At 36.6% G+C, this 23,599-nt stretch overlaps 1 long non-coding RNA gene across 2 annotated transcripts; it reads right to left on the reverse strand.

The window, feature by feature from the left end:
- Nucleotides 1-6,744: 6,744 nt before the first annotated feature.
- On the reverse strand, nucleotides 6,745-16,576 carry LOC111768494 (uncharacterized). 2 transcript variants are annotated; one of them, XR_002800894.2, is made up of 3 exons: nucleotides 16,250-16,576; nucleotides 8,315-8,530; nucleotides 6,745-7,053 (listed from the first exon to the last, which is right to left on the reverse strand). It is a non-coding gene; the product is annotated as an uncharacterized lncRNA (long non-coding RNA). The 2 variants fall into 2 exon arrangements; XR_002800895.2 differs by having other exon boundaries at nucleotides 6,747-7,053; nucleotides 8,315-8,519.
- Between the last annotated feature and the right edge of the window lie 7,023 nt (nucleotides 16,577-23,599).

The following is a 23,599-nucleotide window of genomic DNA, read 5'->3' on the forward strand; positions in this document are numbered from 1 at the left end:
AAAATCCGTAGGAGACTTGATCCAAAAGCCACTGGGAACACTCCCTAATGTCTGTGCAGACCATATCAACTTTGTAAAGAACTTAGAACTAACTGGTTGTGGTCAACTCAAGTTGGTTATTGGTGACCAACTCTCAGAACATCAACTTTTGTTGACACTATTATTAACCAAACATGTTTAATATGGAACCAATAAAAAGAAATGTTGCTACCGATCCTAAGAAATCAAGTTTATCCCAGTTGATGAAGAGGCTTACAGATTTAGGCACCATGAGGTACACCACTGTAATTTCAGCCGCTGCTTCTGATATTCTCCTCCCTTCTGCCCTTCAATACCTAGCTCCATGTTTGGGTTTTTCATCAGATTATTTCATGGATGATGGAAAATACACTCTACTCATCTCTGAGGACTTATCCAAACAGGCTGTTGGTTATTGTTAGATGTCTCTGTTGCTCTGCATTCCCCTGATTTTGAGGCTCACCCTGGTCTTGTTTATACCAATAATAACAAATATTGACTGAACAGTTAGAATCAATGATATGTTGGTGGCAAGCTTCCTGGCTTCTCTGCCAGGCATTCAAAGAAAGATTGATGATGTGTCTGCTAATATTTTAGAAAGTGTGATTTTCATCATGGATTAACAGATCTTCTGGTGAATAGAATTGTCTATGAAAGAGTTCACCCTACCTTTAACAGCCTATCTGTGACCTAGGCTGGTTCAGGGCCTTGAAGCTAGGATACAACATGAAGAGATTTTATAAAGTTATGAAATTGCTGCTTTTTCTAGGTTTGTTTCTGGTCTAGACATTGCCAACTAAGTTTGGAGAGTTTTCTTAGCCATGTGACCAACCTTAAGAATTATTATGGACAACTACTGAAAGAAACCCATTGATCAGATGCAAAGCTGAGGAAGGTTGTGCCAAGCTTCCTGGATGGCTTCACTTCTTAAATATCTATGGCTATTCACACATTACACAAGGAGTTGGTTCTGTCATTATTTTTTTCCAATGATCTGCTTCTATTTGATATAGACTTGAATAATACACTATCATTTTAACATACAGAAATGTCATTGAAAATAAATGACTTTTTTTCAGTACATTGTATAACAAAAAGAAGCACAGGGAAATACATAAAAGCATGTGCTTTGGGATCAGATGAACGTGAGTTGAATTCTGGCTCTGTTGCGTATCGCTCAGTAGCCTTGAGTAAGTTATTTAAACTCTCTGAGCTTCAGTTTCCTTATCATTAAAATGAAGATAATAACAGTAGCTATCTCATAGCTTACTGTGTGAGTTACATGAAATAATCCTTGCAAGATGCTGAGTACAAGGACTGGCACATATTAAACATGAAACAAATGCTTATTTGTTCTGCTCTTGTTATTATTTCAAATAAGCCCTAGTTGAGAACTAGACAATGTAGACTAGGAAAGAAATTATCCTTTAAGGAGATTAGTTAGAACAATGCTCTCCAACAGAAATATAAAGCAAGCCACATATTTAAGTTTAAATATCTTAATAGCCCCTTAAAAAGTAAAAAGATACAGGTGAAACTAATAATACATTTTATTTAACCCAATATATCTGAAATATTACCATCTCAACATGTCGTCAAAATAAAACATTATTAATGAAGTATTTTTCATTCTTTTTTCATACTCAGTCTTTGAAATCCAGTGTTTACACTTAAAACACATCTTTATTTGAACCAGCCACATTTCAAGTGCCCAAAAGCCAAATGTGGCTAGTGTCTACCGTCCTGGAGAGCACAAAGTTAGAAACTTTCATTTTAAATGGATTCTTGAAGAGTCTTCTTCTGTTGTGAGGGTGGTGAATGTGGTGAGGGTGGACCAGTGCCTCTCAAACTTTAGCGTGCATAAGAACCACCTGGAGAGCAGGTTAAAATGCAAATTCCTGGGTCCCAACTCCAAAGATTCTGATTAATAAGGTCTAGGGTAGGGACAAAGAATTTGCATTTGCAATAAGTTCCCAGTTGATACTGAAGTTGGTTCATGGACCACATTTTTAGAGTACCATTGGTGCAAATTCTTCCTCTTTGAGTTTTACTGTTAACCTTGCTGTTTTCATTAGTTTTCCAAAAGAAGACTAGATGTACCTATCTGGGCCACAGTAATAGAAGGAAGGATTTTTCCATGGCACACATATCTGTCTCTGTTTATACTAGCCCTACATACTTAAAGGATTGAAAACTTGCAGCCCGATCACTCTACTCTAACAGTTGTTGAGCCACTAGGACCCAAGCCTGGTCATATCTTGGGAGCGTCATCTCTTCCACCAAGTGGGGACCAGCTTGCTCTTGTTTCCTTAAACCTAGTGAGCTGGCATGGGTCCCCCTAGACCCTGTGCCTCATGAGCTGTTACCTCTCTCTTTTAATCATCTTGGGCTCTGCTATTATCATATATTGAGGATGCATTTAAGATGGTTTGGTACAATGGACTTGATGAATTTATATGATAATTTTATCCTAAAATCAGTTTAGTGTGTCTAACAATGTCTGTCTTCATAGCATATGTTAATTGCCTTTGCTTTTGCTTGAATACAAAAGACACTAATATTTAGGCAGCAAATCGTCTGCTTAATTATATATCTTCATGTCAGTATTCACAAATCAGATAATCTTCATGACTTATGATATTGCCATTACAAAATAATGGTGAATAGTTACAGTGGAAACTATGGGTTAGTCTTATGTTTACATATAACTTATGTTATAAGTGTTCACCCTCTTGTTCCATCTAAGCACTGTTTCAGCAGTCTGCCTACCAGATGGCCCTCCATGAAGATAGTTAATGAAAGCTCAGTAGTCTATTCTCTGAAAGAAGTTACTTATAATTTAGTTGGAGAATACTATGCAGACTAAGGAAAAACATCTTAGTAATGTTTAAATTCACTTAAAACATCATAAAGTTCTGGATTTCCACTGACCAGTACAATGGGAGGCAGAAAATGGACTGAACAGACAGACTCAGTTTTGAATCACAGCTCTATCATTTACCAACATGTAGTATTAGGCCAGTCACGCCACTAGTTTACTTCCGTAAGCTTAGTTTTCTCATCTGTAAAACAAGAATAACAAACTCCTAGTTAATGGGGGTGATTGTGAAGATTAAATAAAGTAGTGCATGTATATGCATATAGTGCTCAATAGAAGTCAATTGTTATTGCTATTCCAGGAGAAAAAAATTATTTGTATCTTGGTAATTTGAAAAGGCATCATGAAGGAGATGGCATTTGAGTTAGGCCTTGAAAATTGGTAGGATTTGTTTGGTATTACATTTTTTCCAAATATTTTTATATGTGAACTGTAAATCCATTGTAAAAAATATTAAAGTCATAATGATGGAAAAATCACCAATGATCCCACCATTCAAAGATAATTCCTGTTAATATTTTGGTGTGCTTTCTTGTCTCTTCTATCACTTAGGTCTTTTTTATTATTTGATGTGGAACAAAAAGATATTAAATACAACTCTCCTTATCTCAAGGTTGGCTAAGGTTTCACAGAGTGCCAAGTGTCTCCAGATTTATGCAGGATTTGCATTTGGGGTATTCTTTTCTCAGCATTAGCCCACCACCCATCTTCATCCTAAAAAAGGCAAAGTGAGTAAGTGATCAGAAAGTAGGAAAGTTTGTAGAAAGAATGCCTTTAGGTCAGTACCTCTCAACTGGAGGCAATTTTGCCCCCTAAAAGATATTTGGCAATGTCTGGAGATATTTTTGTTTGTCACAAATAGGGAGTGGTGCTAATAGCATTTAGTGAGTAGAAGCCAGGGCTGCTGCTTGCTATCCTGTGATACACAGGACAGCCCCTCACAACAACGACTCATCCAGCCCCAAATGTCAATAGTGCTCAATTCAGAAAACTTGCCTTAAAGAGAGAGTTGTCCTAGAGTAGATGCACTGCTCCACCCCACATCTGTTGGAAGTGTGCTTTGCTCTCACCTTTATTCAAGTAAGGAGATTCAAGAAAACTACTTGGAGAGGTGGCTAGGATCCTCTGGAGTTTGGTGGACACAGTTACCAGCATTTGACTCACTCCTGGAAAATCTCTAAAGAGGAGGGGCTGAGAGAAGCAATCAATGGCCTCAGAAAAAAGAAAAAGAAGCCTGACCTAAGAAGTACCTGCACGTGGTGATTTCAATGGGATAATCATTCCTGTTTTTCTGTTTTTCTGTGCCATAGCTGCAATCATCTCAAAAGAGATCACTTCTAAGGAGATATCTAAAATAGAGATGGACCACCAGGAGTGGAGGTTGAGAAGACAATAGTAAGAAACTAGGCAAGGAAGGCATCTCATGATTGGAAAAAGTAGGAGGGAGATCTGCAAAGAGAGAAAGGGTAGGAGGACTATGTGGGGCCAGGGAGATGGTCTTTAAAGAACACCGATACACCCTCTAAAAAGCAGCATTTAAATGCTTGTCACATGCTAAGAGAGGATGGCAGTGATCTTTTCTGACCTTTCCTTTTCTTCCTACCTTCCTTCAACCCAGCAGGATAGAGAGGCAACTGAGTGAGTAGAAAGGAAGATGAAAGAACAAAGTGTGACAGTTGTGAAGAAAGCAACCGATGCCTTCTTCCTATCGTAGGTTTCCTAAGCTGGGCCAGGAGAGAAGCTTGCATCAAGTAAGAGACTGAAGTTTTGAAGTTAGCCTAGGCTAGATTTTTTAATATCTTCAAATGACTAGACAAGCTAAAGGATCTGCTCACAAGTTCATCTTGGCTATGAGAAGAATGAGTCTCCAGAGTTTGATTGAAAATAGTAGTTGTGTGGAAGAATAAAGTTACTTTATATTTGTAGTACACACATTCCAGCTTATTTAATAAAATGGTTACATGCATGTGTATAATAAGTATTATATGAAAATATATCTATATACATGTAGAGAATATGTCTGTGCGTGGTTGTATCATATATTAATAGTTGTACATATACGTGTATGTATGTGTTTATATATTTGGATCACTCTGTATAAAGAGTTTTTGCATCATGCTACATTCATCAGTATTTTACTACAAAATTTTTCTCATGTTATTGAAATAATTTGTCATAAAGATACATCACAATCCACATAAACAACCCAAATTCTGTTTTTGGATATTTCAATAATGAATTACTAATTTACTACTGGAAATAGCACTGTAATGAACATCCTTATAAATCTCTGCCTATATTATTATTTCCTGGACTAAGATTATGAGTTTTCATTTTAGCGATATTGATATTTTTGTCCAATTGCTTTTAAGAAGGCTTTATCAACTTTTAAAAATTTCCAATTGTGGTAAAAGAAACACAAAACTTACCATCTTAACCATTTTTAAGTATATATTTCAATGGCATTAAGTATATTTGCATTGCTGTGCAACAAATTTCCAGAGCTTTTCCATATTGCAAAACTGAAAATCTATGCTCCTTAAACAACTCCCCATGTCCTCTTCCCCTCAACCCCTGGTAAGCACCATTCTACTTTCTGTTTCTATGAATTTGACTATTTTAGGTAACTCATATAATTGGAATCGCACAATATTTGTCTTTTCATGACTGGCTTATTTTACTTAGGAAAATGTCTTCAAGGTTACTTATGTTATAGTATGTGACAGGATTTTTTTCTTTTTTAAGGGTGAATAATATCCCATTATATGTATATACTACATTTCGTTTATCCATTCATCCATCGATGGACATCTAGGTTGCTTCCACTTCTTGGGTATCGTGAATAATGCTGCTATAATTATGAGTGTACAAATATCTCTTTGAAACCCTGTTTTCAATTCTTTTGGATAAAGGATGTGAATGGACATTTCTCCAAAGATATAAAAATGGCCAACACGCATTTGAAAAAAAAATGCTCAAGGTCACTAACCAGAAGAGAAATGCAAATCAAAACCACAATGAGATGCCACCTCACACCCATTAGGATGATTACTGTAAAAAAATAAAATAAGTGTTCGCAAAGATGTAGAAAAATTGGAATCCATGTGTAGTGTTGGTGGGATTGTAAAATGATGCAACTGCTATGGGAAACAGTATGGGAGTATCTCAAAAAATTAAACATAGAATTACCATATGATCAAGCTTTATGAATTTGTATGCATACCAGCAATGTGCATCTTTACATATTAGATGCACAGCCTCACTCCTACCCCATTCTATTGCTCAAAGCAAGTCACAAGATCAGCTTAGTTTCCAAAGAAGAAATAAATGCCGCTTCTTGATGAGAGGCGTGACATGTGTGTACAGTAATAGAGGAACTATGGCTGGCTATCTTTAGAGACCATTGACTACGGACAAATTGATAGAGGGATGATGATACTGCTTTCTTTGATTACTTGTGAGGTTTTTAAATATTTCCCAGTCATTTGTAGTTCTGTGAATCATCTGTTCATGTTTTGTGACTTTTTTTTTATTTCTCCAGCAGCTTTTAAAATTACTTTGTAAGTAGTCTTTATATATTAAGTTTGTTGATTGTAAGAAAATAGGATGTTCACCCATTTTCTATCATATTTGTTGTAAAACTCTTCCTTAATTTGTTCTATAGTATTACATTTTTATATGCCAAATATATTCTAAAATTTTTAATTTTCAAGAAGCAACATCTGTTGAAGTTTTTATTTTTGGTAACATATCCAGTGATAATACACAAAATATATAATCATAACGAACACTCATCATCTTTTTTGGCAGCTCAACATCCTAATGCCTTTCCTAGTTTAAGGGCATTTCCAATTGTCTGGGTTTGGTATAGGACAAGGCGCATACTCCCAGGGTATACATTTGGTTCACTAAGAGAGCAGAGAAAAAAATATTGAAATAGCTCTTTTTATTTATTTTGTTTTTTAAAAATATGGAAATTAAACTTTACCAATACTTAACATAGACATGAAGCCTGGGGCCTTTGCTTGGCTCACACAGCAGGTATAGGAGATATCCTGAGAGAAGATGGGGCCTGTAAAACATAGAAGGTTGATGGTGCTGCCCTTCTGTCTTCCTTCCTTTTCAGAGGATTTCCGAGTGTTGCCATTTACATGTGCCTAAAAAATAGGTTTATAGGTTATAAGACCCAGCTTTACTTAAACCAGCCTTTAAATATAGACGTGTCTAGAAAGTTTCGTGCTAATAAATGTGGACTGAACATACTATTATCAGTGCAAACATAAGTGAACAGCAAGAAAATAGCAGGCTTGAGTTGAGACTACTTCCTGTTACCCACTTTAAACACTCATCAGATCTGCCAAGAGATTGGCCATCACAAGTGAAATGAACGAGAAGACTGACGCATACAGACTTACACCCCACATGTACATTTTATCTTGATTTCTAATGGGAGCATGAAGGCACTAGGACTGGCAGAGGGGTCTACATAACCATCTAATGTGTGTAGACAAATCTCCAGACTTTTTCTCAAACGCTAAAATTCACCGGATACTCAGCCAGCACTTACAGTTTTTGCTGTAAGCATAATGATAGATGTTTATACTCAAATTTGTTGTTTAAAATCTTTCTGAGGAAAATTTTCAGCTCTGACAGCTATGAAAGATTGGTGCTGAAGAACAGTTCAGTGGTCACCAGGGGAAGGGGGCTGGGGTGGGCACAGGGGGTGAAGGGGAGCACTTACATGGTGACGGACGAGCAGTAGCGAATAACTGAAATTTCACAATGATGTAAACTAATATTAACTCAGTAAAAAACATAGTGTTGAAATAAATTTAAGAAACAGTCCTTTGAACACTCTCTCAAAAATAGCTAAAGTTTTAGTGAAGCATATTCAATCACAGTCCTGTTAATAAAACATTTATATCTATTGGGATACAAATAAAATACTATTACTACTAATAATAATACAAAAATAAACACAATAAAACAAATAAAATACAATAATTTTCATTTTCATCTTTTACACATCATTCAAAAATATGTATTTGTGTATAATATTTACATATAGCCATACATGACCATGTGTAAATAAATAAATGTGTATAATCAGGAATACTGCTGGCCCACACAATGGACAAATTAGAAATAGTGCTCTTTCTTTAAAAGTTTTTTAATTAGTATATCCTTTATTTCTACAAAATACAAAAGGACTGAAATATTCTGTATAAACTACAAAGATAAAATTATTGAGCATAAAATAATAGAAAATAAAAAATTTAATCAAAATAATTACAATAGCTCAGCCAGAATATGTATTTTTAATAGTCGTTTTACAGAAATGAAGTTCTTTATGGTGATTTCAATGCTTACTTGCTATAGTATCTCATTTTTCACAAAAATCATCTCAGAATTACTTACTGGTTTTCTTGAGGTGTAGCAGAACTTAAGTAGTTTTAAGTACATTTTAATTTTGAATCTCTATATTCTTCACTGGCAACTGAAAGTAGCGAAGTTACTTGTAGCGTTAGAGCTAGAAGAGTGTTTGGAAATGTGTCCAGTAATTTATTGCTGCAAACATCTCGATATTGAAATTGTGATATTTCCGAGGAAATCAATCTAGAGTCTAGAAAAAAACTGAAAGATTTTAGTTTCTCAGATATTCACGACCCATCAATATCACATTCTCTGTTATAATCATCAATTGACACCAATTGTAACTTGTTATGTAGCTGTAGTATTTCATATTCCTTATTTTTCCTCAAATGATGTGTTATCTAGAACACCGAAACAGGCATAGTATTCTCTCAGCATCATAAAACTTTCCTTAATGATGATGATATTATCAGATCCAATATAAAAACCAGAATTCTTAACTTGGAAATTTTGGTTTTGGATCAGAGATGGGTCGATTCTGGGATTCCCAGTCAAAACTAGTCTTCTCACTTTTATTTTTGTCTACAACAGAGAGGTTCATATCTATGTCAAGAAAGTACAACTTCTTTAGCAACACAAATATTTTTCACAAAAATCACAATTTCTTTTTTAAAGGAATTTCTTAATCTCCTTGAAGTTTCAAAGATATTATGTCTTTTGCAGTTTCTGCAATATTTTGCTTATAACTAACATTTTAAAAAATATGATAAATTAGTACCAAAGAAATACATATAAAAGTTGATAGTTCTTCAATTATATTTTGGCTTCTATCCTAGAATTTACAACTCCATTAAGGCCATAAAAAACTCTAAAAGACTTTTTAACCTCCCTCTAATTGTGTTTTTAGTAACATGATGCTACCAACTGCATTTCCCATTGCAAATTCAATGATGACTAAATACTTATATTTGGTAAATGTGTTTCCAACATTCTTTAATTTTTATTAAGGCTAAAAAACAGTTGTATAGTTTGTGCAATATAAAAAGTATTCAGTGATGTCAAAGAGATTTTTGCTGTCTCATTTCCCCCTAGTTTAAAAACTGCACAGAAAGCGACATATAGGATATTCTATCATTTTCAAACATTGTCAATTGTAATTTGTTATGTTTTCTGTGTACATTTATGTTATTATTGTAGCCAGATTTTAGATTTCCAGGTTTTATCTTTTAAATAGTCTACTAAAAATATTTACAATCCTTCTTTAATTATATCACCTACTAGAAAAAATTGCCCAAAATGATCTCATGTAGAAATAGAAGACTTGCATTTTGAAATTCACGGATCTAGCAAGGATTGTCATCTGTTCTACATGGCTTAGATTGCGCGTGTACGCGGTGTGTAGGAGCCAAATTGCACTGGCTGGTAAAAGCCTACTGTTGCGTATTCAGGAATTTTGTGAGCCAGTTATTAAACCATTGGGAGCTTGAGATCAGCCAAAGGAGTGTTTACACCATTGAAACTGACAAATGCAACAAATCAGGGCTTTTTTTTTTTTTCTTTTTTAAGAGAGTCAGTTTGTCATCATGCCACCGGTTGTACCTAAAATAATTGAATAATAATTAGCATTGCTCATCTTATTAAATGATCTCATTCATTCCATCTGCTATAATCTTAAATTTTTATTTCATCCCCTAAATAATGTGCAATATTGTTGTTTATTCCTGACGTTCGTATTATGCAGAATTGTCAGTCATAATGTTACCAAATTTTGCTATGGTTCCTACTAAATGAAGAAGATTCCCATTGTCATCAGTTTTGATTATTCTCTGAATGCTAAATTGTTTTGCTAAGCAAGTAATTAGTTGCAGTATACATTTACTAATAACATGTTAATATTTTCTCATCTTCAGATAATTTATTTTCTATAGCATCAGTAATTATATATTTTTTCAAAAGTTTTAAATTTTAAACACTTAATAAAATGTCCGTGGTGCAGTTCCCTCTATTCCTGTTTTACAACAACTGAGTGATAAAAATCTGCCAATCTGTGACCTCATTCTCTGTATTCAGTTGTTTTCTTTCCATCCTTAAAGGGTTTACGGAAGAAAATTTTTTTTAGAAAGAATGTGTTCAGCTTAAAAAATAAGGTAACAGGAGTTAGAATTTTTTTCACCATTTGTCATAACTTTTGTTTAAGAAGTTTCCAAAAAACTTCCTGTCTATGCTTTCTTCTGGAAGATAATCTTGTCATTTTTGAGACGGTTAATCGCCACAAGAGAGTTCTGCTGTTTAATATTCACATACATGGACATGGACCTGGATCACAGGAAGTATAGTTCATTTAATGGGTTCCACATGATTTTTTTTCTCTCTCACTTTTTTAAAGGAATTCATCCATTCTTATAACAGAGGAAATAGACGGTGAATTCACCACTTGCTACCTCTGTGAAGTGTCTTTGCTAGGTTCTTCTGAGACTAGATATTCTTCCTTTTTCACTCTAGCATTCAATGATCCAAAGAATTTTCTCTCATTTTATTGCTTAGTGGATTCTCATTTTCTGTGATACATTATTTTCTTATCTTTTGAATATCTGGACAGAGATAACGTGATCATTTAATACATTGACCTTAGAATCTGCAAAATTTTTTAATTACCTTTATTTAGTGAGTCATTAAACTTTAACACCAAATAAAATCGTGTGATAACATTTCACAGCAACCAATAAATAATGACTATGATATAATTAGATCATTATGTGGTCATGGTAAATAAATATGACTTATATAGTGATTCATGTCAGATGAAAGTACTATTAGACTTAAATTGGAAACTCTGCAGTATCATTTTAGTAAAATAACAATACCGTGAACTGCAAAATGGAACACAGAATTTAGCTAAATTTTACCCATAGGGAATTTTTCTTTTTCATTTTAAGATGTTTTCTTATGAGCACATGAATGTGAAAAATAGCTTCTAGGTTTAGAAGCATTGTTTATCGTTATATCAGCAAAGTCTTTTGTTTGTTGAACATGTTTCTTCTTCATGAGTCAAAGCAAAATAACATCTATCTACTCTTTATGAGAAGATATTTTGCTTGATTGGTCAGGGAACTGTCATAAGGATACAAAGAGCCTATCTTTGAAACCTAAAAATATAAAAAAGATTTCAAAATAATAAACATGTGAATGGCACTCTCGTAGTTATCATGTCCTCACATAGGACACAAGCTGGACACCTGTAAGCAGCAGCTGTGCTCTTATGCTGGAGATGCACATTCATAAGGTCTGGAGACCATTACCCTAGCATAGTATAAGCACAAATAAAGACAGAAATTGCTGTTACTATAAATAAAAACAAAATTTAAAGTAGTTACTGTGATCAATGTATTCTTTTGTGATTTCCTCCATTGGTTTTGCCTTCTATTTTTGCTTATAGAGTTATTTCCCTCTCTGAGATCATGGCACTAATCATCTATATTTTTCGCTATTTTTTATATTTAAAAAAATCTGTTTAATTCTGTTAAATTCATTTTAATCCAAAATATTTAGTAAGAAGAAAATTTTTTCTTCTCAGAGTTTTGTCTACTGTATACTCATTCTTTATTTAATAATCTTTCTGTATTCACTTCTGATGTCATTTTTATCATAATAATTTTTCATAAACTGAAATCTGCTTCTGTAATATCTCTTTTATGTGTCCTGTTCTTGTACCATTCACATGCTATTCTATTCAGTATAGCTTAATAATACATTTTATTATTTGGCAAGATGACTCTCCACTCATTAAGCTTCGATTCTCTTTTTTCATAAGACATTTTTGCCCATTTATTCTTTCAGATGTATAACAGAGGACTGGAAAGAGTGCAAATAAAGAGAGAAAAGATATTTCAAAGAGGGCAATAGAGTAAAGGTAAAAGAATTTCCACTGAATAGATGCCCCTCAGGCCCAAAGCAATGTTGAGTTTGAAAAAGGAAGGTTGTCTTTTTTTCATCACAGCTATCTCGAAGATAAATTTATCCCCTGATATCAAACCATCCAGGTAAGAGAATCAGAGAAGGAGAAAATATAGATAAAAACCCTAGTAGAAATGTGTATCAACACAGCAGTCTTGCCACAGCGCTTGCTGCTCATTTATTTCGCTTTTCAGAACATGCCGTGTGAACAGAAAAGTTTCTGAAAATATTCTGAGAAAGTAAAATTTTATTTTTATAATGAGTTCTCCTAAACCTGATATTTGCTTCACACTGTCCTCCACAGAAACCTTACCTCTTACTAACTTTTGTGAATTGTCGTATAGGTTTTTAGTAAACCTGAGTCAAGGTTCAAGGAAGCCCTGGTTTTTAAATTGAGAGGTTTTGGCTTGGTTTCATTTTGAGGTTTTGGAGGTTATAGAAACTCAAAACAAAATGAAAGCTCTAGAAATCCTCAAACCTCCATTTTATAAGTATTTTGTAATGCCCTCTGTTTTACCCCAAATGAAATTTATAACAAATTAACCTACCTACACATAGATTTTAAAGAACTGATGTAAGTCTAACTTTGATATAAAGGATAAATAGGAGGAAAGAAATTTATAATTTCAATATGTAAAGCCTTGGTCACAGTTACAGTAAAAGGTGTAAGGAAGTTGTTAGATTTTTGCAACTCTACATAGCAATCACCGTAAATAAGATAGCTCCAAAAGCAGATTGATGGGGTGAGCAGAATTGGCAACTCAGAAGCCTAAGTGGAGAGACTGTCAGTAACGTGATTTTCTAAAATGGTAACCCACTTTTGATAAAGTTCAATCCAAAACAAAATGCAATCCTGTCTTTATTTTTATGTAGCTGCATACTTGAAAAAGTTAGTGCATACCTAAAACAAGTTCTGGGCTCATTTCATTACACACGTCCACTTTCTGAATGTATTCCAGAAGTACTGCAAGCTATTGTCGTTCCTAAGGGATAGGCCTTCATGGGCCACCGCATGTGACATTCCCACTATCATAATGAGATGTAAGGCTGGACCAACCATGATAATCTCAGGTATGTTAGACAGATAGGTGACCACAGATAGAAGAAAGGGGGATGGATGGAGGACCACCCAAAATGAGCTCTCAAACCAAAATTCCAAAACATGTGGGGAAAACTAACCCCTGGAAATTCAGCCAACAGAATCAACAATCAGGGGATGAGAGATCCCCACCAAAAAAAAAAATTTAAGTATAAAATAATCTGAAAACAATTTCACCAAGTTATCCTCAATTATTTCTGTAGCTACATAAACAAAATATTTTCACTTACAAAAGTCTGTGAATTTTCAATAGGATACTTCTAATTACGACTATGTACATAGAATGAGTGCTTCATAACCTGAGCTAGATTTTCTTTGCAGTTTTTTCTTGAGTGAGTCTCACATGCCACTTGAGGGAGAAAAAGCCTATTTCAAACCGAATTTTTAAAAATTTTAACCAACAAATGAAATGTCAAGGGAATAATGGCCTTCCTGAGGTTCAGAATCAGAGACATTGGCGTCCTTCTGCACCATGCCCCTCTCCCCTGGAATCTCGAATCTCTTAATACCATCCCTGACACCTGCCTGATCCACTCTCAGTGAAATCACTCCTCCTGAGGCCAGCGTTTCTTTCTAACTGAAAAGTTCTTCATTACACTAATTCAGAACACGATAGGGAGCAAAGTGAGGCCGTGAATCGTGGAGCACAACTGAGTTTGAATCCTGGCTCTGTCACTTATGAGCCGTATGAACTTGGACAAATTACGTAAGCCCTCCACACCTCCATTTCTTCACCTGGTAAATGGGGATAATAAGAGTACCTATTGCTCTGGTCATAAGAATCAGCAGTAAACGTCTATGAAGTTCTTGAGACAGTGCCTGGAAGATAGTAAGTGCTACGTAAAAGTTAGCCAGAATTCTACCCTTGGTCTTCATTGCATTCTTTAATTACTAGAAAACTGCTGGAGTCCCAGCTAAGGATCCCAGATCCTTGTATGATTTCTTAGATTGCATGATTTTTATTCTCTTTCCACCCGTATCAGGCTCCAATTTGGCAATACACTTTTGAAAATTAAGTCCCTAGATTGAACCTGTATCTCAGATGTGTTCTGATCTGTGCAACACAGAGTGTGTTCATGCAGCAACTTAAACGCAATGCCTACTCTACTTCTAGTAATATGTCCTAAAACCTCATTCATATAGAGAGCTTGAATCTCAGTTAACAAAAGGAGGTTTTCAAGAATTTTTCTTTGTTTTCTTAGAACTGAATTCAATTTACGTTGTGAGTTTCCATGCTACTGAGTGGCAGAAAGGTAATAATTCGAGTTAATTCAAATTCAGCTTTCTCTGCTTCCCAGGGTTGCATCAGAATTCTGGGAACAGTAGGTTCAAAGAACTCAAAGAGTCAAGGTATCAGGATGGAGTAGGAGAAAGCAGCTGGCTGTCAGTGGGTATCTACACTATCATCCACTCAGATATCCTGGTTCCCTTTTCGACTTCAGTCATTGGTCATTTGGCAGGTACCGTACCCTCCCACCTTCCCCTTTCGTTCCCATCGTTAAGGCCTCTTTAAGCCCCGCCCCGCCCCCCCCCCCCCCCCCAGCTTCTCCTCTAAGTCACACCTATGTGTGGGGGAAGTTCTACTGTAGGGCCTGCTCCGATCTGTGGAAAACTCTGCTGTGTTTTCAGGTCCTGGATGTACCTCCTGCTGCAACGCCATCCTCTGACACAATGAGCTCCGTGAGGCTTACGCCACCCAGACCACAGTTAAGCCTCCTGATCCGGTTGACGGTGGGAACTGGAGCTTTCCTGTTCCCACTCGTACTCCAGGCACTAACCAGGGACAGAAGCTGAAGTCTCCTCTGCTCTCCTACCTCCAAACTTTTCTAGGTTGCTCAACCCTCAGCCCACTCCCAATGCTCCAGGACGCCCCCAGGTCTCATCATGTCCCCTCTGAATCTCTCCATCCTTCAGGATAAGGAATCTTTGTTTACCTCTGTGAAGGATATACTGACCCTGATTCATCATGTGGTCTTCCAAATAGGCCTAAGCTCTTTTGAAAAATCAAAACTTATGAACTTTATCACATTTTTAAAGTCTACTTTCTCCTGTGGTGCCCCTTTCCCAAAGAAAAGAAGGCAAAATGCCTAGCTCCCCAAATTGGAGGTAGAAAATAGGAGGGAGAGAGATAAGGGTAATAGGAAACATAGAAAAACGTTTCAGTTAGAATTACAAAATTTCTCACCTTATTACCTTTTTTGATGACATTCAATAAAATTGAGTCAATTTTATGATCAAATAAGAAATATTTTTTCAGCACTGTGCTAGGTGCTAGGTACATAAAGATGAATAAGACATGGGGCTCACTCTTAAGAAATTTACTCTCTTATCACTCAGGTAAGTCTCATTCTCTCTATTTCTTCTTCTGCTTTATTTAAGATCATGTAATTTTTTAACTATGCTGTAAGTTTTTCACCTGTCTCCCTCCTTCAAATCTCCTGTTTTCAATTTTTATGTGCCTCCTAACTCATCATTCACATTACTAAAAAATAAATTTAATTGTATCATTCTTTTACTTAAAAATTTGCAGTGGATCCCATCATCTTCAGGACAAAATGCCAGGCATGATCTTAGTGCTTAAAAATATTATTTCTTTTAGTTCTCAAAACAATTCTATCAAGTAGCTATTATCATCGCAATTTTACAAACAAGGAAATTGAAGCTTTGAGAGCTTAGACCATCCCGATGGAGTTCACAGAACCGGGAGAACTAGGTCTCAGAATCAGCCTTCATGTCTCTAGATCCACTGTTTTAATACTAGGCTTGATGTTCTGGTCTCCTTAATCAGTTTCCTCTCTCACATTAGGCAGTGATGTATTGTAAGACTACTACGGCCATTACTACCGTTACTGCTATCACTGGCACTTTGGATTACACAACCGTATTTATCTTCAGTACAAAGAAGGAAGGAGGAAGAAGACACTTACCTAGTTGGCCAAGTCGGTCAATCAGCCAAATGAACCTTGGCAGTCGATGGGTGACAAACTTTGAGCCAAATCACCCTTGCATGCAATGTATGATACGCAAAGACTTAAAGATAAAATACTCAGGGATCTGGTCCAGTTCATACACCACATCATTGTGAAAGTAGAATGGAAAGCCCAGTCTCCTGAATCCTCTGGCACTAAGCCATAATGCAACACACAAATTCACTAATCCGAGTGAACAGAAACCTTTTCATAAGTTAGCCTGGTATAACAGGCAACTTAACCCTTTTGAAAGCTTTAAAATATGACAATTAATCACATCTCTAGGAAGCATGTGGTACAGCTAAGTGGCGATTCACAGGCAAACCTCAAAAACACCAATGTTGCTTATGACTGTAAACCTCACTCAAAGTTTTTTCCCAAGTGGTTTCAATGTTCAGTTGGAAGAGTGACAGTTGGACCTAATGGTTTTCTTTTCTTACTTTGCTTCAGAAACCAATCCATCTCACTGCAGCAGTGCTTTGCAACCTTTCTAAACCCATGATTCCTTTGGAGAAACCTGAAAATCTCCTGACACCTTTCCCTCCACCTCTAACTCCCACCCTGAGCAGTGAGCTTTGTGTGTGCAGAAAATAATTCCATTTCCTGCATATCATGTCAGACAAGAAAAAATTATGGCATTTAATTTTTTAAGTTATTATATGAAAAGAATTGTTTTACTTTCCAAATGTAAAACTATATTTTAATATTTTTTTTCAAATCACATATCATCCTCTCCTAATATCCCACTCTGTTCCTGCCACCTACTACATCAACTGTACGCTTCCATTTGTTAACAATTCATGGCCTATTCTTGGGCAATATTGAAGTTCACTTTAAGGCTCTAAATGGGGCTACAATGGCCAACTATTTAGAATATTTGTCATTCACAAAAGAGATCCCAGCTAAAGAGGAAGTCAAGTGACAGAAATGAAATTCAGAGACTCACAGGATATCCAAATGTCAGGGGCCCCAAAAGATTATCTGGTCTCATGCTTTCCACCCTTGATCTATGGAATCTGAATCTCTGGCCCTGTGGCCTGGGGATCCGGATTATAAACAAGCATCGAAGCTGATTCTAATAACCACTTGGGTTGGAGAACCAGTTACTCACTCTTATTCTATTATTGCACAAGTAAGCTAACTGAAATGCACAGACATCAAGTGCAGTTAACCCAGTTCACGGACCTAATTCTCCTTTCTCCTGGTTATTAAAGCAACTTTTTGCAACAGCCTTTAGAGTTTTATTTTCATTATCAACTCCAATTTCTAGTCAGAAAAAGATATATTTTTACAATTGTCTTATCTATCTCCTTTTCCAAGTTGCCTAGATAGCTAAAAATGACAGATTGAACACATTCCTTTATCTCCTCCAATAAGATGGCAGTAAAGGAATAAAAATGGTATAATCCAGCAAGGAAATGGAGAGGCTTGTTCACATTTTGAAAGACATAAAGCAAGTGGTAGAGATGTGACAGAAGAAAGAGTTTAAACCTAAAGTACATGCCCAAGGGGATACCAATGAGAAGTGGACTTATTTGCCTTTGAGAACTCAGGTGCAACTACCATGACACACAGCAAGGAGTAAGGCTTAAAGCAAAAAAGCATATGGATGGTTTGAAATTCCAGATGTACATTCATACACTGCCTTCCCCACCCCATGCAGAGATGCCAGCAGCCAACTGCCTCCAACTCCCCACTGCTGAAAGCCAGAATTTTATTCTCCAGTGAAAGTGAAAGGGTGAGACTTGTGTTCAGAAACATCACACACAGCAGAAGGTGGCAGGGAGGTACAAGATTGTAAAGGAAGTGGGAAATAGTCAACTGCAAATTTTGCCTTATGAATAGCTGGACCATCAAGCTTTTGCATAACTAGGCATCTACCTACAGGCAGAAGTTGGAGGATTCATCTGTAGAGATTTTGAATGACCACTATCTACTGAAATTGTGTGTATGCGTTTCTGTGAGAGAAAGGGGTATGCACCAATGAAACAGCCAGTTCTCTAGCAAATCACCAAAAAGCGAAGACAGCCCTGTGTCCGAGGGCTTCTGCATTAATTTGCTAGAGCTGACATAACTACGTGCCACAGACTGGGTGGCTTAAACAACAGAAATTTATTTCCCTGCAGTTCTAGAAGTCTGAGGTCAAGTTGTCAGCAGGGTTGGTTTCTTCTGACTTCTCTCTCCTTAGCTTAGGTCTTCGTCTTCTCCCTGTTTTCACGTGATCTTCTCTCTATCTGGGTGTCCCAATCTCCTCTTAAGGACACCAGCCATATAAGATTAGAGCTCACCCTTAAGACCTCATTTTACCTTAATTCCCTCTTTAAAGACTCTATCTCCAAATACTGTCACGTTCTGAGGTGCTAGGGGTTAGAACTTCAACATATGAATGTTGAGGGAACACAAGTCTGTAATAGCTTCTAAAAGATTTTTAGTGTTTTACTCATAATCATGGCAATCAAGGTCACTAGACATATGAAGAAAGGTCTCTAAACAACACATTCATTCACTCACTTACTCAAAGAAATCTCAAAGAATATAAGTAGATAACAGTGAAAAACTTCAGGTACCAATTAAGATCTTTAAAGAAATACAAGAAAATCCTGAATTGATAAAACCAGAGCTGATAATATAAACGAGGAGCAATCAAAAACAAAAATCTTGAAAAATGAAACTATGATGATAAAATATAAATACATAAATAGAGAGAAGAGAAAGTCAAGGAAATCTCTCAGAAAGTTGAACCCTTCAAAATGTAGAAACTGGACATATGAAAGCAAAGATAGAGATTAACCAACTCAATCTGAGAAGTTAAAATTATGATTAATAAGAATCTTAGAAATAGATAGCAGAGAACAATGGAGGGGAAAGTGTCATCAAAGAAACAGTACTAAACTTTCTCAAATCTATATCTTCAGCCTGTATCTCCCCCTTGAACTTCAGACTTAAACGCCAACTCAGCTGCCTACTCAATATCTCCATTTGGATGGCAAATGGCCATCTCAAAATTAAATGTCTAGAATTGGACTTCTCTTGCAAAATCTCCTATCTCTCTCTCTCTCTCTTTTTCTTTTTGGTGAGCAAGATTGGCTCTGAGCTGACATCCACTGCCAATCTTCCTCTGTTTTGTATGTGGGACACTGCCACAACATGGCTTGAAGGGTGGTGTGTAGGTCTGCACCTGGGATCCGAACCCATGAACCCCAGGTTGCCAAAGTAGAGCACTTGAACTTAACGACTATGCCACTGAGCTGGCCCCTCTCCTATCTTAATAAATGAAAAATTTTCAGTTGCTCAGACCAAAAAATTAATAAAAACACTCAACAAATACCTCACACCTTCTAATAAATTAACTAAAAATAGATTATAACTGAATGTAAAATGTAAAGCTATAGAAGTTCTAGGGGGAAAAAAACAGGGCAAAATCTGTACAACTAGGGCTTGGCAGAGTTTTTGAATTTTAATAAAACAATGTAGTACACACAAGAAAAAATTGATAAATTGGGTTTTATCAAAATTAAAAATCTCTGCTCTATGAAAAGCATTGTTAAGAAAATGAGGGGCCAGCCCAATGGTCAAGAGGTTAAGTTCACACACTCCACTTCAGTGGCCCAGGGTTTCACCAGTTCACATCTGGGCACGGACCTAGTGCCACTCATCAAGCCATGCTGAGGCAGTGTCCCACATAGCAGAACTGGAGGGACCTACAACTAGAATACAACTATGTACTTGGGGGCTTTGGGGAGAAGAAGAAAAAAAAAAGAAAATGAAAAGAAGAGCCACAGATTGGGAGAAAATCTTTGCAAATCACATATCCAATAAAGGATATATGTCCAGAATATATAAATAACTCTCATAGTTCAACAATAAAAAAACAAAGAAAACAAAAAACTCAAGTATTTTTAAATGAGCAAATGATCTGAATGGACTCTTCACCAAAGAAGATACATGGATGGTAAATAAGAAGAAGAAGAGATGTTCGACATCATCAGTTATCAGGGAAATGCAGGTTAAAACCACAAGGAGATAAAACTGCATACCTATTAAAATGGCGAAAATTTTAAAATCTGCAATACCAAGGGCTCACATGGGTGCAGAAAAACTAAAACTCTCATACACAGCTGATAGGAATGCAATATGTTACAGCCGTTTTGAAAAAAAGTTTGGAAGTATCATATAAATAACTTTGGAAAATAGTGATTTGGTTGGACGTTGTAAGGCTAAAGACAAAAAACTACACAATCACAGTGCTCTAGTTGGCACAGAGCTACATATTAGCAGTTTTTAAATTACTTTACAAATATACTAGGATTGAACAAAGGTTTGTTTGTTTGTTTGTTTATATAAACAGCCAGCCCTCGTGGTCTAGTGGTTAAGATTCAGAACTCTCACATCACAGCCCGAGTTTGTTCAGAGAATCACACCACCCATCTGTCGGTTGTTATACTGTGGCAGCTTCATGTTGCTGTGATGCTGAAAGCTATGACACTGGTATTTCAAATATCAGCAGGATTGCCCATAGTGGACAGGTTTCAACAGAGCTTTTAGACTAAGACAGACTAGGAAGAAGGACGTGGTCACCCAATTCTGAAAAAATTGGCCAGGAAAACCCTATGAACAGGGGATCACCCAGTGGTGCAGTGGTTAAGTTTGCACGTTCGGCTTCAGCGGCCCAGGCTTCGCAGGTTCAGATCCTGGGTGCAGACCCATGCACTGCTTAACAAGCCATGCTTCGGCAGGCATCTCACATATAAAGTAGAGGAAGATGGGCATAGAAGTTAGCTCAGGGCCAATCTTCCTCAGCGAAAAGAGGATTTTTGGCAGCAGATGTTACTTTAGGGCTAATATTCCTCAAAAAAATAAAAATAAAGAAACCCTATGAATAGCAGCATTGTCTGATACAGCACCAGAAGGTGAGAGGGTGGTGTAAAAAGACCAGGCAGGTTTCCAGTCTGCTGTACACAGGGTCGCTAGGAGTCAGAATTGACTCAATTGACACTAACAACAAAATGAAAACTATCTTTCCAACCCTTTCATAATTGGAGTCGATCCTCTCAAACCCTGATTTACTAACCAAGTTTATGTAATATTCTAAATCCTTTGTTGTCATTTTAACAATCTTTACAGCATATTCACGCGGGATAGAGCCGATCTCAAGAAATCACTTTCTTTGCTCATCCATAAGAAACAACTCCTTATTCATCAAAGTTTTATCACGAGATTGCAGCAATTCACTCACATCTTCATGCTCCACTTCTAATTCTAGTTCTCTTGCTATTTCCACCACATCTGCAGTTACTTCCTCCGCTGAAATCTTGAACCTCTCAGAGTCGTCCATGAGAGTTGGAATCAGTTTCTTCCAAACTCCTGTTAATGTTGATATTTTGACCTCTTCCTGTGAATCATGAATGTTTTTAATGGCATCTAGAATGGTGAATCCTTTCTAGGAGGTTTTCGATTAACTTTGCCCAGATCCATCATAGGAATCACTGTCTATGGCAGCAGTAACCTTACAAAATGTATTTCCTAAATAATAAGACTCGAAAGTCAAAATTACTCCTTGATCCATGGCTGCAGAATGGATGTTGTGTTAGCAGTATGAAAAAAAATTTCATCTCTTTGTACATCTCCATCAGAGCTCTTGGGTCACCGGGTGCATTGTCAATGAGCAGTAATATTTTGAGAGGAGTCTTTTCTTCTGAGCAGTAGATCTCAACAGTGGACTTAAAATATCCAGTAAACCATGTTGAAAACAGATGTGCTGTCATCCAGGCTCTATTGTTTCATTTACAGAGCACAGGCAGAGTAGATTTAGCATAATGCTTAAGGCCCCTGGGATTTTTGGAATGGTAAACGAGCATTGGCTTCAACTTAAAATCAACAGCTTCCTTAGTCCCTAACAAGAGAGTCAGCCTGTCCTCTGAAGCTTTGAAGCCAGGCATTGACTTCTCTCTAGTTGTGAAAGTCCTAGATGGCATCTTCTTCCCATATAAGGCTGTTTCATCTACATTGAAAGTCTCCCATTCAGTGTAACCACCTTCATTAATGATCTTAGCTAATCTTCTGGAAAATTTGCTGCAGCTTCTACATCAGCACTTGCTTTTATGTTACGGAGATGGTTTATTTCCGTAAACGTCATGAGCCGACCTCTGCTAGCTTCACAGTTTTCTTCTGCAGTTTCCTTACCACTCAGAGCTTTCATAGAATTAAGGAGAAGTAGGGCCTTGCTCTGGATTAGGCTTTGGCTTAAGGGAATGTTGTGGCTGGTTTGATCTTCTATCCAGACCACTAAAACTTTCTGCATATCATTGGTAAGGCTGTTTTGGCTTCTTATCATTTGTGTGTTCACTGGAGTAGCACTTTCAATTTCCTTTTAAGAATTTTTCCTTTGCATTCACAACTTGGCTAACTGTTTGATGCAAGAGGCCTAGCTTTCAGCCTGTCTCAGCTTTCGACATGCCTTCTTCACTAAGCTTAATCATTTCTAGCTTTTGATTTAAAGTGAGAAATGTGAGACTCTTCCTTTCAGTTGAACACTTAGAGGCCATTGTAGGATTATTAATTGGCTTAATTTCAATATTGTTGAGTCCCATGGAATAGGGAGGCCTGAGGACAGAGAGAGAGATGAGGAACAGCCCATCAGTGGAGCAGTCAGAACACACAGACATTTATTGATTCAGTTCACCATCTTCCATGGGCATGATTCATGGCATCCCAAAATTAATTAAAATAGTAACATCTAAGATCATTGATCATAGATCATCATAATAAATATGATAATGAAGAAGTTTGAAATATTGCAAGAATTACCAAAATGTGACACAGAGTCACAAAGTGAGCAAATACTGTTGGAAAAATAGTGCCATAGACTAGCTCAACTCAGGGTTGCCACAAACCTTCAATTTGTAAAAAACACAATATCTGCGAAGTGCGGTAAAGTGAAGCACAATAAAATGAGGTATTCCTATATATGATAATGTGGGCCAGATTTCTCATGTCAGGGAAAGAAGAGAAGTTAAAAATAAGCAAAAGCGGAACACTAGGAAGAATCCTACTGTGCTGTAGTGCAGTGGGAGGCCTCAGGATGGACCCTTCATTTTGTAAATATGTATACAGAAGGATAGGACAGAAATAAACATAGATTTGAACATATGTATGAGTTGGGATATGTGGATAGTTAAATAGATAGATATGTCTGTCTATTTATCTATCTCATCTAACTAAGCATGCTTACAGGTCCAAGAAGCCGTGAAATTCCAGTAGCAACCCAGGACCTAGATCTTGGTTTTGAAATACCACTTTACAATAAAA

Source organism: Equus caballus, chromosome 16, assembly GCF_041296265.1.
Source record: "Equus caballus isolate H_3958 breed thoroughbred chromosome 16, TB-T2T, whole genome shotgun sequence".
NCBI classification, from domain to species: Eukaryota; Metazoa; Chordata; class Mammalia; order Perissodactyla; family Equidae; genus Equus; species Equus caballus.